The 11,364-nt window shown below is 34.9% G+C and overlaps 1 long non-coding RNA gene across 1 annotated transcript; it reads left to right on the top strand.

The window, feature by feature from the left end:
- The first annotated feature begins 1,073 nt into the window (after positions 1-1,073).
- On the top strand, positions 1,074-7,967 carry LOC149182090 (uncharacterized). Its single transcript, XR_016257583.1, has 4 exons — positions 1,074-1,314; positions 3,703-3,735; positions 3,903-3,993; positions 7,766-7,967. It is a non-coding gene; the product is annotated as an uncharacterized LOC149182090 (long non-coding RNA).
- The last annotated feature ends 3,397 nt before the right edge of the window (positions 7,968-11,364 follow it).

Raw genomic sequence — 11,364 nt, 5'->3', positions numbered from 1 at the left:
GTAGCGACCACTCACTGACCAGAGCGTTCATGAACCACACTAAAAAAAGAAAAAAATATTTACACCATAAGATGTTCCCCTTTGAAATCAACTCCCCTCTTACCTTACCTGTATTACTATGATCCGTCTGATTTGATGTTAGACGATTAAAATGTTTGTGACCATTAGATTAAAGTTCTCGTTATAACTGAAACTATACCTATCGTACCTCCTTGAAACCATATAAATAACTACTTCGTAGATTTTCTGAAACATTGTTCTACGATCCTTTCATTCCGCACTGAACCAGACATCCTTCCAGGCTTGATCCCTTAAGCTCATTCTAGGAAGTAAGCACCATAAAGACATAGAGCGACCATAGACTATAAATAATAAGTCTATATGCGAGTTGCTCTCTGTAGAGGAGATGCCAAAGGGAGGGGACCGAAGCCAAGTCGTTTGAGTTAGGTCACACTGCAAATGAGAATTACGAGTCCTCAAGCTGTTGAATCCCTAACTCAATGGAATCCTGCTGCAAGTAACCGATGGCTCTCCCACGGAGGAAACAATTGTTTTTAGTTTTTAATGATTTGTTTTTAATGATTTTGGGTTTTTACTACGAGGAGTTCCGTGACAGAAAACTGGAAATTGTTGGGAGTTCCTTGACAGAAAACTGGAAATCGCTGAGGTTTCTCATTTTATGCAGGATCTTGAATGAAATTTGTTGGGCACTATGCATGTAAAGTTCAAAATGGAGTGGTTTTTAATTTTTAATAATATTTTTTTAATGCTTTTGGGTTTTTACTGCTAGGAGAGATTTTGGGTTTTTACTGTGAAGAGTTCTGTGACAGAAACCTGGAAATTGCCAGGAGTTCCATGACAAAAAACTAGAAATCGCTGAGGTTTCTCAGTTTATGCAGGATCTTGGATGAAATTTGTTGGGCACTGTGCAGGTAATTTTCAAAATGGAATGGGTAGTCTTGAAACGAATTTTTTTGGTTTTTAATAATTTTATGTTAATGATTTTGTGTTTTTACTGCCAGGAGTTTTGTGACAGAAAACTGGACATTGCCAGGAGTTTTGTGACAGAAAACTGGAAATTGCCAGGAGTTCCGTGACAGAAAATAGGAAATTGCTGAGGTTTCTCAGTTTATTTTGATGTATACTTCATTAATTTGTCCTCGAGAGCTGTCAGAAGAAGAGGTTGTCTGGTGGTTCTCAAAACGTATCTACATATCTACAGCAAGAGGGCACCAATCTTACCTTTAACAATCACACTCCAAAAATCAGAAATCACTGGCCTTGTGAAGCGAACCAAAGAACCACTTAAATCCGGTGAGGACAACTGAACACCATCAGGCACATTCCTGTCACAATCATGTACACCATGTCTGGTTAATACTCTCTTCCTTGACCCACTAGTTTGTGGTTCACCAACTGGGACTTCCTTGATTGGTTTCACAGCTCAATTTTCAGAGTTAACATTAGGATTTGCATGAAAGTTTCTCAAATTTCCAACCCATGTATCATCCCCTTTTCACATGCTGACAGTAACTACATGATGTGAACAATCAAAAGTTACAACTTCCATCTCATTTCGAGTGGGCATGCTGAATTCATTATTATTGGTTGCTTCCTCTAACAATGTAGCTTTAGAATGATTTTCATGATAAATTTTAGGCAGACCCATTGTCTGATTATTATCACTTGAATTTGTTGGATCCCTTTGTGATTCTAACTAAGCATGTGAACCATTCCCCATGCCCATTTCAGTCATTGCTCGTTCCTCATCCAAAACAGAAACCTTATCTCCATGCGCATCTTCAGGTTCTATAGCTTGATTCATGTTAAATCTTGTCTTCGCTTCCTTAGATGCCTTTAGTTTAGAGGTCAAACTTGAATTTACACCCCAATCACTGGAGTTGACTGGCTTAGTAGACTCACAACACTGAGTTATTTCGCAATAAGGATTGTGGTAAGAGGGCCGATCGTTGTTGGGACATTCATATGCGCTAGTAGAACCCTATTCTTAGGCCCAAGCATTACGCATAATATTTCCAATTTACTTTTTTTTCTAGTGAAATGATTTTTTTTTGCTAAATGCTTAGTATCTTTCTTCTTGAATATGGACACAGGGATGTTCTTTTTCTGTAATTCTGGGTGGAGCATGTGATTTTTGGATTTGTTGTGGAAACATACCAGTTTTATTCTTCCATTTGGCCATTGTAAAAGTGGCGACAATGATGCGTTGAAGGGTTTAGTTAAGTCCATGCATAAAGATGAGAAGAAGAAACATGTTTGCATTCCATGCATGCAATGTGTATTCAATTCAAACATGTGATCTCCATCATGGAAAAGAAACCACCGCTTAATGACTTTAAGTAAACTGTTTGGCGAGGTAAAAAAGCTTCCATATCTCAAGGCTTTTCAATATTGTTTATTATCTATGCCCTCGAGATGAAATTAAATTTGCAGGATGCCTCATTTTGTCTAATAATTCAACACATTTTTGTGTGCTGACTGTTGGAGGAAAATAATCACTGAAATAATATGTGTTTTAGAAGAGGAGTTTAATAGATGACAACCAATAAAATGTATAGCTGCACAGCTTTGTTGAATTTGACAAAGAGAGGTTGAGATTGAGATCTTGATTTGCTAGATAAAGTGAATTAATCTACACCATAAGCAATCTTTTCTTCCACATGCATGCAAAATAATTGAATCCATGCTTCTTTAGTATAGAGAGTTCCCTTGTTCTTCCTTCTTGGATGTGATACTGCAATGCAGATATTGCTAGACAACTCTCCTCTTCATTCTTGCAATTTTTAAGATAAATGGAAGTTTTGTAAATTAGACATAGAGAGGTCAAGATGTCGATCGGTAAGCTAGATAGTGAATTGATCTAGCTAGATAGTGAATTGATCTACTCCATGAGCAATACATTCTTGCACAAGCATTTAAAAGAATTGAAGCTATGCATATTTGGTCTATCCAGAGATGAACCATTCCCCATGCCCATTTCAGCCATTGCCCATTCCTCATCCGGAATATAAACAGAATCTCCATGCACATCTTCAGGTTCTGCAGCTTGATTCATGTTAAATATTGTCTTTGCTTCCTTAGATGCCTTCAGTTTAGGGGTCAAAATTGAATTTACACCCCAATCACTGGAGTTGACTGGCTTAGCAGACTCACAACACTGAGTTTTTTTCACAATAAGGATTGTGGTAAGAGGGCCGATCGTTGTTCGGAGATTCAGATGTGCCATTAGAACCCTGTTCTTGGGCCCAAGAATTATGCATAATATTTCCAAAATAGAAACACAGAGCATAAATGTTTTGGCATTTAGGTTGGTCAATTTATTTTTGAAGATGAAGAGCAACATTTTTCCAAAATCATCTAGAACCCCTCCTTCTGCAAACATTCAGATGTGCCATTGGAACCCTATTCTTGGGCCCAAGCATTACGCATAATATTGCCAAAATAGAAACACATAGCATAAATGTTTTGGCATTTAGGTTGGTCAATTTATTTTTGAAGATGAGGAGCACCATTTTTCCAAAATCATCTAGAACCCCTCCTTGTGCAAATCCGCTGGGAACGGGTAAACCATTTATATTATAATATGATAAATTGCCTTGACACTCATCTAATTTTGTGCATCTCTTGCTTTTATGAGGTCCTTTCAGAAGTGGTAATAATAATATACATGTTTGGATGCAGGATTCACTGGTGACGAATCCAAACATTGCCTTAGTAAGTTTTCAAACTTCCATTTATATTCTTATATTGCTTATGCATTTGTATTTTGGTTAAATAAGGATTTATAAGTCCAGATGCATCTCAAGTTAATGTTTAGTCAGTCCTTTCCCAACACTTTCTGAAATCAAGCAGAATCTCACCATGGATTCTTTTATCTTTAGGAAGATGTTTTATATTCAATTACTACTAACATGGACTACGAGGACATGCCTGATTTCATTGTGACGGAGGATGTTACAGGTGTCAATGCAGGTAGGCGTTTTGTTATTGTCTACTTGCTTTCTTTCTAAGAAATCTTAAGAGTTCCATGATATCTAATTTATAGTTGAGAAAATCAACATTATCTAAATCGATGCCAGATTTATGAGTTATTTCTTTCTTGCATGTAAAAAGAGATATTTTTGAACATATAGACATAAGCATCAACATCTGATATCTTCTTGGCTATTACAATTTTACTTTTTTTTCTATTGAAATGATTTTTTGTTTTGCTAAATGCTTAGTAACTTTCTTCTTGAATATGGACATGGGGATGTTCTTTTTCCGTAATTCTAAGTGGAGCATGCGATTTTTGGATTTGTGGTGGAATCAAACCAATTTTATTCTTCCATTTAGCCATTGTAAAAGTGGCGACAATGATGCGTTGAAGGGTTTAGTTAAGTCCATGCCTAAAGATGAGAAGAAGAAACATGTTCGCATTCCACACATGCAATGTGTATTCAATTCAAACATGTGGTCTCCATCGTGGAAAAGCAGCCACTGCTTAATGACTTTAAGTAAAACTGTTTGGCGAGGAAAAAAAGCTTCCATATTTCAAGGCTTTTCAATATTGTTTATTATCTATGCCCTCGAGATGAAATTAAATTTGCAAGATGCCTCATTTTGTCTAATAATTCAACACATTTTTGTGTGTTGACTTGGAGGAAAAGAATCCCTGAAATAATAAGTGTTTTAGAAGAGGAGTTTAACAGATGACAACCAATAAAATGTATAGCTGCACAACTTTTCTGAATTTGACAAAGAGAGGTTGAGATTGAGATCTTGATTTGCTAGATAAAGTGAATTAATTTACACCATAAGCAATATTTTCTTCGACATGCATGCAAAAGAATTGAATACATGCTTTTTTAGTATAGAGAGTTCCCTTGTTCTTCTTTCTTGGATGTGATACTGCATTGTAGATATTGCTAGACAACCCTACTCTTCATTCTTGCAATTTTTAAGATAAATGGCAGTTTTGTAAATTAGACATAGAGAGGTCGAGATGTCGATTGGTAAGCTAGATAGTGAATTGATCTACTCCATGAGAAATACATTCTTGCACAAGCATTTAAAAGAATTGAAGCTATGCATCTTTGGTCTATCCAGAGAGTTGCCTTTGTACTTTTTCCTTTGTCGAGTTACTAGCAATGTAGAGATTGCTAGGACATTATTGGTATTTCTTTGAGGTCTCTTTGCTTGAAGAATAGATCGAGGATTGCTAGATAACTTGGACTAAATCATATACACTTTTATTATATGATTGAATGAGCTATTTAGCAAACCTCGATCTACTTCAAGCCAAGAGACCTCAAAGATTTATCAAGAATGTGCTAGCAATCTCTGCACTGATAGTAACATGTCAAAAGCAACTCTCCAGGTAGACCAAAAAAGCATAGCTTCACTTCTTTTACTTGCTTGGCCATAAATATTTCTTTTTCATTTCTGTTAATTACAATTTCTTACCTTATTCACAAGACCTTGAGACTTTTCTCATAGACTTAATTCATAGTTTCAGTTATGTGATATGTTATAAAAAAATATATCTTATTCATTCTCGTGACATAAAATCTCTTACCGTGTTCAATCTACGAGAGCATGTAGCATTTTCCACAACACAGATTGTGTGAAGGGAAATCTAGATTGTATTCCTAGCAATGTTGCGAACATTGCATCAGGATTAAATCGGCAAGGGTCCGAAAAACCAAAAAATCAGGAAAACCGGACATCGGCAAAATCAAGATACCATCAAAATATCGGCAAGCATTGGCTAGGCAAAAAATCGTAGGCCAAAAAATCATGATTTCGAGATAAAATAGGGACATTACATCGAGTAGGCCAAAAAATCATGATTTCGAGATAATATAGGGACATTACATCGACTAGGCCAAAAAATCATGATTTCGAGATAAAATATGGACATTATCGAGATGTTCGCAACATTGATTCTAAGTTTCTATACTTGTAGTTGCAAGTTTTTTTTATCACTTCTTCAAGTTTGGGAATGAACTATAGTTGTATGAATGCAAACAATGGTTGTATGCATACAAACAAGTATATTGATGAGCTTTTTTGTATTAGTTCTTCTAGTATGAAATTGAATTATAGCTGTATGAATGCAAAATGACCATATGCATCAAAACATGCATGTGCATGAGCTTGAGTTTGAAAAACTTTTAGGTGTAGGAAAATGCTGAATTATGGATTTTAGATAAAAGGACTAATTAGTAACATGCTGAAACAATGGCGATTTAGTTTATATGGGTTACAAACAAGTATATCCATGAGCTTTTTTGTATCAGTTCTTCTAGTATGAAATTGAATTATAGGTGCATGAATACAAAATGCCCATATGCATCAAAACATGCATGTGCATGAGTTTGAGTTTGAAAAACTTTTAGGTGTATGAAAATGCTGAATTATGGATTTTACATTCAAGGACTAATTAGTAACATGCTGAAACAATGGAGAGTTAGTTTATATGGGTTTATGCTCATATCCTACTGATGAAGGAAGAAGATACTTGGGAACAAGACTAAAAGACAATAACTTACAAAGCTACGGTTTCTTACGGACTATTGTATGATTGGTGGGATATGAGTCTAACAACTTTGAAATTACTTTTAGTTCACATTAACATGAAATTCTAACACACTCAAGCATTAACAGCAGTGCCTGCTGCTTAGTCATCTCCTTATAGTGTCTGGTTAACTGTAATCTCAAATGTGCAAAAGCAATTGAAGGCTGATGCTAGAAAGGATTTTAGTGATTTTCTAAGGTTTTTGGGCAACTCATTTGCCCTTCCTCTCTTCCCTCCAAACCTATCCTGCACTCGAGGAAACCCATTCCAGAATAGGAGTTGTGCTCTTTGTTTGTTTGTTTGGACATGAATCATTTTTGCAGCAGAGGAAAATGGTTCCACCTATATGTTGTAACCTGGTCCCATGGAAGGAAATGGTCAGGTGCAAATCCCCTTTTCTGGAATCAAACACAATCCCTTCACATGAAAGGGTTGAGTGCCGACCCCTGATTCTAGAATCCAACCCAATCCCTTGACAGGAAATGGATCTGATTTTGGAATCACCAAAATTCAAATATTTGGGTGAGGATCCTTGTTTCCTGAATCTGACATGAAGGTGGAGCATAAGTTCCACCTCCTATAGGTGATTCTAGTAACTGTGGGTGGAACCATTTACCTAGAGGTTTTATTAAACTTTAAATATACACCAGAATAGGAGTTGTTTTGTTTTGTTTTTTTGGTTGGGACAGGATTCCTTTTCCAGCAAATGGAAATGATTCCACCTTTGATGGAAACAATCTGGTGCAGATCCCCGATCATTTGACAGGAAACGGTTCTGATATTGGAATCTCTAAAATTCAGATGTTTGAGTGTGGATCCCTAACTATTGAATCTGACCTGAACAGAGAACATGAGCACCACCTCCCACAGGTGACTCTGGTGACTGTGAGTGGAACTATTTACTTTCCCTTTATGTCTCTCTGATGCATGTGTATTATAGTATATATAGCTTAAGAAAGTGCTTTGTTTCACAGGAGATGTATGCTCTGGATTGTTAATAAAACTAGACTATTAGGTGGAATTATTTTACCTGTAGGTTAACATTTTTTTAATCAGTTGTCCCTGAGAGGAGTCCTCATTATTATGTTCCATGTCTCTCTGATTCATGTGTATTATAAAATTTCTATTTCTTTATCTGGTTTGTTTGTATTTGTTTTTGACATTCTTAGAGTTTCTGGTCTGCAGGTGTTTATGCTAAAGGGGACTTCATGATTCATTTAGCGGGATTGAATGATAAAAAGGAGTGGGTCAAGAAGATTCTACAGGAACTCGAGGAAGAGAAGAGCACATTTAAGGACGGAATTGTCAATGATTTGAGCATCTTCATTTTTGAAGGCACATATTTTTGTTGCTAAATTAACCTATTCTTTTTTGTAGGTAGTTCATATCCAATTCATTCATTCTTTTTCCAATGGAGGGAGGCTCTTATCTGTGATGTTCATTTCAATTTCAGACTTCCTAGGTATGATGAATTCAACTTGAGGATTTTTCTAGAACTAGTTTAAAAGATAGCAACTTCATATAGTCGCTTGATATGCATGGTTTACAAGTTGATTATTTGTGATGAAGCCTTGTATCTATATCATTGATTTAACCATGTCCTGCTTTGTACACTATATTCTTTTGGTATATCACGAGTGGTTATTGTTTTAATAAATTGAAATTTTGTACCTGAATTTTTGTTGTCAGAAATATGTGAAAACCCTATGGACTGTACTTTCTATTTATTGTGACTTGTGGGACACTTTTACTACGCTTTAGATGATAAGGTTCTTTGATTGATATGGAGCAAAGCCAATCACCCATCATTGAATACATGGAATGCTACCTATAAGTAATGCCTAAATGGAACTACCTAGACTCGATTTCAAATATTCCTTCCATAAAAAAGATCAATTGTAAGGTGATGCCCCCCCTTTAAGGGTATTTTGTTATAAGCAAATAAAGGTAAAGGTTTCCTATCTGATTCTTTGTATCTTGTGTGTGATTTTATATTCAAATATATTGAGGTACTTAATAGATAATACCTTGGATAACACTTTCCTTAAAAAGAGTGAGTGTTAGAATTTTACCTTTGTTACTCTAAATGTGTTCATTCTTCAGCAACACAACAATACACTGCAATATCCCCTAAACGGAGAAGCATACCCAGCAACAACCTTGGACTGTGTGCAGATGGGTTAAAGGTGTAGTCAAAATCAAAATCAACATGGTGCAAAAGTGATGGTGGAGTTTACATTTCTGAAGGTATTTCTCCTTCAGCATTATTTCATCTCAGCAGATCCGTGGAACTACATAGACTCGATTTCAAATATCCTCACAAAGCTTCAGTGAACTGCATAATACAACTGGTGGATTTTTTTCACAATTATGTTCTTGTGAAGGGAATTAATGAGAAAGGTTGACTTATTCAAAACAGGGGAACAATGGATGGATCACTAAGACAATTTATTACTATAGATTTGAGAATGCATATTTTGCTGGAAAAGGGCTGTGAAAATGCTTCATAGCTTCAATGGCAGAACCATCAGTGCCAGTTTTGCAATAGAAGAAAAGAGGGATATTGCTTTTAGGAGGAAAAAGGATCACTATGCTCTTTTGGGTGTCTCTTGTCACGCCTCCTGCAATGATATCAGGGTTGCATACAGAACACTAGCACTAAAATACCACCCTGATGTCATGCCTCTGCACCAGCTTGAGAAAACCACTGACCTTTTTTCTAAGATAAATCAGGGTTATGATACTCTGTCTCATCCACAAAAGAGAAAATCATATGATGATCTGCACCTCATACCCAAGTTTGACACTGCCAGGACTGCATGATCCCCATCCTCATTTGGGCATTGGAGAGGAAGGAATCGGGAAACAGATCAATGTTGTGGTTGAGGGGGAATTGTGACCATGTTCTTATTTCTAACTCTAGTGTGTGGATTTTGGTTATGTATTAGAGATGAATAAGACCTTTAAAGACCTATTTTCCAAGTCTTTATATTGTTCTTTTTCATGGTAATAAATGTTGATTGAATGATCTTGGACATTGTAAATATATAATTTTGAAACATTATAATGATGTGTAGAGATTGCATTGATTTTACAAGACACTTCAAGCTACTAGTTCCTTTTCTATTGCCTTACGGCGTTATCTTTGCAACATCTGGTGCAAATGCTAGTTTAATTTATTTTATGTAATTTGACTAAGTCAAAATATTTATTGATAATTATAATTATTAATTATTTTATTTTAGTTTTGATCTATGAAAATGTTTATAGGATATGACATTAGATTGCAACATTTCTACCATAATTGGGTGGAGATCTTATTTAGGCATAAAATACTTCATAAGATAGTGATTACTAATTAAATTGGTGCATAGTTTTAATTAACTTAAAAATAAAAATAATATAATTTATAGTTTTTATTTCATGTCTTAAATATACTTAAGCATTAGTGTTTTGTTTGCTAAATAATATTTTTATATATTAATATTAAACATGTGGTATGTTGATTTTACTTTCCATTATTTCCCTGATGATGAACCTCAATAGAGGTTCGAAACGTTGATGTGATCTATCCCAAATAATTTTGCTTGATAATTACCCCAATAATTTTGCTTGATAATTATGAATAATACAAGCCTACACACTGAGAGTATAACATATTTTTTTTTGACTAAATAATATTTTTATAAATTAATATAAAGTATAATATATTAATAGTACTTTATGTTGAAAATTTTGAAAAAAAAAATAATAAATATTTAATTTTTAATTGTTGAAATTTAAATTTGTAAATTAATAAAAATTAATTATTATATTAAAATTAATTTAGTGTAGTGTAATTAATGGATGAAATGGGATTTTAGGCCAGAATCCAACAGTAAAAATTTTAGCAAGATTGTAAGATTGTGATTTGTTGTTGTTTTTAAAACATACTTTTGAATGCATAAATGAAATTTGCACCTCAAAAACCCTATGGCACTTGATCTTTACAAATTAAACAACTTTAAACATATGAATTTTAAAAATTTGTACTAGATTTTGAATAAAATTGACAAAAAAGAGATTGTGATTTATGGTTGTTTTTCTTTTAGAGGAAAAAACGTTGATTCTATTAACAAAATAAAACCAGTACATATGCAAGATCTTCATATAAATTGCAGAAATTGGTTTAGTATATAAGGATAGCCATTTATGCCAAGACTAATAACCAACTATTTGCTTAAACAAGCAGACATTCATATCTCCATCTTCTAATATAAATTTTATGAAAATGTCTATCACTAAACTTTCATAAGACAAAAATATATGCTGACTGGAATAAAACCAGAGATACCACAATAAAGCAAAAAGGAAAGTTGTTGTGTGCAAAAAGTGTCACGGTAGGTTGAGCAGACCCTCATCCTGTGTAGTGTTGTCCACCATGAGTCTGAAGTTCATGTATCCATAGGGCTCTCCAATGCCATCCTTTGACAATTTGTCCACCTCTCTGTTAGCTTCTCTGTATATATGAGTGATAGTGTATGCAGTGAGCGATCCCAAGATGTGCTTTATCCTCTTTATCCAACCTGATAGTAAGGGTGGATCAAACTCTGATTGTCCCCTGATTCCATCAATGAGAGATTTGGAATCCCCATAGATATGTAGGCAATTTAGATTCTTTTGTTGTGTAAACTAGAGTAGCCCCCATAATGTGATTGCCTCAACTCTTGTGTTGGTGCTTGTGCCTCTATTCCAATGTAGATAATATTGCTTGCTTCTGTCTATCTGAAGTACTGCTCCACATC

Source organism: Pinus tabuliformis, chromosome 3_2, assembly GCF_031772625.1.
Source record: "Pinus tabuliformis cultivar Carrire ecotype Pingquan chromosome 3_2, CPIR1, whole genome shotgun sequence".
Taxonomy (NCBI): domain Eukaryota; kingdom Viridiplantae; phylum Streptophyta; class Pinopsida; order Pinales; family Pinaceae; genus Pinus; species Pinus tabuliformis.
The sequence above is the reverse complement of the archived record's forward strand: the minus strand, read 5'-3'. Positions and strand labels throughout refer to the sequence as shown.